Source organism: Hylobates moloch, unplaced genomic scaffold (genome assembly GCF_009828535.3).
Source record: "Hylobates moloch isolate HMO894 unplaced genomic scaffold, HMol_V3 SCAFFOLD_4, whole genome shotgun sequence".
In the NCBI taxonomy this organism is placed as follows: domain Eukaryota; kingdom Metazoa; phylum Chordata; class Mammalia; order Primates; family Hylobatidae; genus Hylobates; species Hylobates moloch.
Window position 1 is genome coordinate 147,903,414 of NW_026652279.1, and position 5,196 is coordinate 147,908,609.

The following is a 5,196-nucleotide window of genomic DNA, read 5'->3' on the forward strand; positions in this document are numbered from 1 at the left end:
TTGTTTGTTTCACATGCTTGTTCAACCCCAAAACTGGGGTTCTACAAAATTCTCCCTATTTAGCTTGACTGACCTGCATATCCAAACTTATGTGATGCTGGTATTGTCCTGAGTTCCACTTTCATCAGTTATCCACTCTGCAGCTGGACGGTGATTACATAGTCAAAAGTTGATTACCATTAGTTTTTATAACTTCACGTTCTTTCAACTAGATTCCTAATTATTTGTCCCTGTATATATGATTGTATAAGTGTTTGCAGTATTTTCCCCGTAAGAGTAATTCTCTTTAGAGATTCTCTCTGTTGATTCAGAGCCAGTCTTGGCAGCTACACTAGTAATTTTTCTTTAATTTCAACAAATGTTATAGAAGAAGATATGCCAAGTTGTGACTTGTTCTTTTCCAGGTCTAATTGGATATATCCAAAATATATCACAACTTCTGTCAAAGTGTCAAATGTGAACATAAAAACAATCTCAAGTTTAGATCCAAAGTGTTTGTATTTGACTTAACAGGTTGTAGGAAAATATGTAATATTTTGAAGTCATAGTAGGAACTGAGCTTTAGAGAAATGATTAAGATGATAATATCTTATTATCAAAAAAGCTTGGGCAATTTCAGAATGGAAGTTGGCAGGGAAACTAAAAGTGAGAAAAGGTTTGAGTATGTGAAAGGAACCAGGAACACACAAACCTCAATGGATTAAAATAATTAAATTATTTTTTATACTACATTTCCATCATAGTTCAGTGAAAAGCCTCTGCTCATTGTGGTCTTTGAGAAACGTAGGTGACAGAAGCTACATCTCAAAAGTTGGTTGCAATGATAATGTCAAGAATAAGATTGATTAAATAGGAATTTTTAGATACAATCTATAGGACGTGAGACAGAGTTTGCACTTTTGCTTAGATCTATTTTTAGTAGGTACATGTGTTTCCTCTTTGCTTCCTAACTTCTAACTTCAGCGTCTAATACAGAGTTGGCTACCAACAGGGTATGAGACAGATAGAAGAAAATTAACTAAAAAAAACTTTGCACCTCACAACCTGACTATCCAAATGGCTATTTGTGCAATTCTTTTAAAAGAAACAAGTTCTTGCTTCTTTTACAGGGAGCTTACTTTACAGAGGAGCTCACTTGAAGAAAAAAGATACACACTTTTAAAAATTTTATTTTATTTCATGTATTTTACTTTATTTTATTCACATAAAATACACAGTTAACTTTATTAGGCATAAAGAAAATACATCTTTTCTACTCCCACACCCCTGTTTCAAGGAAAATACATATTAAAATCAGAATTCAATAAAGCCCGTCTACTAGAATGCCTAAAATTTTTTGAGGCAGAAAATGACAATTTTTGGTAAGACTATGGAGCAATTGATTTCTGTATATTTCTGGTAGGAATGTACATTGATACAATTATTTTGAGAATTCTTTGGCAGTATTTACTCAAACTGGACACACATCCACCTTAGGACCTAGCAATTCCACACGTAACAACTGCAATCATGCACTTATTCTGCAAAATATATGGACAAGAATATTCTGGCCCGCGTGGTAGCTGACTCCTGTAATCCCAACACTTTGGGAACCCGAGGCGGGAGGATCATGAGGTCAGGAGATCGAAACCATCCTGGCTAACACGGTGAAACTCTGTCTCTACTAAAAATTCAAAAAGTCGGGTGTGGTGGCATGTGCCTGTAGTCCCAACTATTAGGGAAGCTGAGGCAGGAGAATTGCTTCAACCCGGGAGGCGGAGGTTGCAGTGAGCCAAGATCGTGCCACTGCACTTCAGCCTGGGCGACAGAGCGAGATTCTGTCACACACACACACACACACACACACAAATATTCTTAGTAGTGCTATTTATAATTGTCCAAATCTGAAAACTCCCCAAACGACCAACAAGAGCAGAATGAATAAATAAATTGTGCTATTTTTTTCATAGTGGAATATAAACAGTAATAAGAAACAAACTACAGCTGCACATAAGAACAAATTTCACAAACATATTGAATGAAAAAAGTCATAAACAAAATAATACATTTTAGGTGACTCCATTTATATAAAGATCAAAACCAGACAAAGCTAATCTGTGATGTAAATAATCAGAAAAAGTGATTTTCCTCTGGGAGAATGAAATGACTTGGAAGGTTTTCAAAAATAAATATTTCTGGGTATTGGTGGTGTTATGTTTTTTGGTCTTGGTCCTGGGTTACATGTAGTTTCTGTAAATTTATTCATCTGTACATTTTCTATTGATATACTTTATTATGTTAGGCTTTAGCAGAATTTTATTAATGTTATAGGGATTTAACTTAAGAGTACTCTTATAAATTTAGTAATAAATAGCGTTTGTTTGTTTTGAATGAAAAGTCTAAGTGTATTTTAAAATACATCAGATTTTACTTTTATTTTCTCTTAGGCAAACTAACATTGAGAATAATACAAAATAGTTACGGATGCAAATGCTTACATCAGAAAAAACGTGTTCCTCATTTCACTTTTTACTATATTATTGGACTGTAAATATTTGATTTTAAATAAGAAAATCACATGCTCAAGATGGAAAGATTAACTTTTTAGGTATCCAGACTGACATGGAAACTGAACAGGGAAGTGAACCTAAATATAAATATAAACATTTTAGAGTCAGTAGCCTGAAAGTGATAGTTAAATTCCTGACAAACCAAAGTCTATTTACTCACTCAATTTGAAATGTTATCAACCAGTGATCTGGAAATCTAGGTTAAAATAACAATTCTTTTAATGACCTAAAATTCTGTAATTGTATTTGACTAAAAAAAGAGGGAGATTTTTCAATGTGATTTTAAACTGTAAACTCAAATTAGTATACAACAACCAAAATTACATGAAATCACATCTTATCCATCTGTCTGCTTGAGAGTTAAATCAAACTACTTTGCAAAGTGGAGATAAATTTAACTTTTATGTCTAATTTAAAATGGAGAGAGTTGGAATAACCTGTTTTAATGTCAAAAAAGAGGCAAATATGCCAACTGAAGTTATAATGCTCCATGATTTTTTTTGTAACTATTATCAATGAGATCCCGTCTTTTGCAATGACATAAATGGAACTGGAGATCATTATGTTAAGTGAAATAAGCCAGGCACAGAAAGACCGACATTGCGTGTTCTCACTTATTTGTGGAATCTAAAAATCAAAACAATTGAACTCATGGATACAGAGAGTAGAAGTATGGTTTCCAGATGCTGGATAGGGTAGGGGAGGCCTGGGGGTGAGGAAGCGGGGATGGGTAATGGGCACAAAAAAACATAAAAAGAATGAATAAGATGTACTATTTGATAGTACAACAGGGTAACTGTGGTCAATAATAACTTGGTTATACATTTTAAAATAACTTAATGAAATTGGATTGTTTGTATCTCAAAGGATAAATGTTTGAAGGATGGATACCTCATTCTCTGATATATTTATTTCACATTGCATACCTGTATCAAAACATCCCATGTACCCCAGATATGTATATACCTACTATGTACCCATAAAAATTAAATTTTTTTTAAATTATAAACTTTAGAAAAATCATAGTTTTTTCATCTAATCGATATTAAAAAACATTGCATTGTGAAGGTAACAACTGAAAAAGCCATCTTGGAATCACAGATATCATTTCATTTTATATCAATTGATTCTACTCACAGCTCATTCGTTAGCACTAAAAATAAGCTTCATTTTAGGTTCTTTTTAGGTCAGATTTTAGATAACAGTAACTGACCAAAAATTGGATTTGTTAAGCTATTAGACAGATGAACAAAGAAAAAATAATAATGTGGCATGGCATTCCTCCTTTTTAAAGAAAATGATGTATGAAACTTGGAAGCTATTGCTTTAATAATTACTGTAGCTTTTATTTATTTATTAAATTTATGATTGGCACATAATTTTACATATTTATGGGGTAAGCCTATTGTTACATGTATGCATTGTGTAATGATCAATTCGGGGTAATCAACATATCACCCTAAACATTTATCATTTGTTTGTGATGAGGACCTAAACCACTCTTACAGGTATTTTGAAATATACAATACAATATTGCTAACTTCAGTTATTCCAGTATATAATAGAACACCAAAACTTATTTCTCCTGTCTAACAATTGCTTGGTACATACTGGTCAAGCTGTCACCATATCCCTCATTCTCATAACCTCCAAATCCTCTGTTAACCACTATTATATTTTCTACTTCTATGAGAACAACTCTTTAAATTTCACATATAAGTGAAATCCTGCAATATTTGTCTTTCTGTTAGTGGTTTACTTCACTTTGGATAAACTTGGAGAACATTATGGTTCAGCTTTTCTTGGATATTTATTCTAAAACTTTTGGATGTACTAAACCAACTCAAGCACTAATTTTCTTCCCCATATGCTAAATACCTCGTGAAGAATACTGTAAACATGTATAAAGCATAATTTTATGCATATATGATTTTAAGCTCAGCTAGGAAAGTATTGAAAGGTACTTGATTTGTATGTGTGTATTATGAGCCACATATTAAGTAAGCCACAAATTCACAAAAGAGGGTAATTTTGCTTAAGAAGTGTATGGAGGCTGGGCGTGGTGGCTCACGCTTGTAATCCTAGCACTTTGGGAGGCTGAGGCGGGCGGATCACGAGGTCAGGAGATCGAGACCACAGTGAAACCCCGTCTCTACTAAAAAATACAAAAAATTAGCCGGGCGTGGTGGCGGGCGCCTGTAGTCCCAGCTACTCAGAGAGGCTGAGGCAGGAGAATGGCATGAACCCGGGAGGCGGAGCTTGCAGTGAGCCGAGATTGAGCCACTGCACTCCAGCCTGGGCGACAGAGCGAGACTCCGTCTCAAAAAAAAAAAGAAGTGTATGGAAATTGAGAAATAGAGAGGTCTTAGGAATGAGCTGTTAGTAATATCAGTAATATTTTCAGAATAAATAGAGTTTGAATTATCAGCAAAGTAGAATGAATACAATTTGTTAGAAGGAAATGAGCAAAATGTAATCAAAGAAACTGAGGTTGATGTAAATAATGATGATAGAGAACCATGTACCCAAACAGAACATGGCTTTTGTATTTACAATATGATGGAAGAGTTAGCCACGTGGACTCTTCCTTTCAACCATAAGAGAGATCATGAAATAAAGCATGGAGAAGTGTGGCAAAGTACAACAA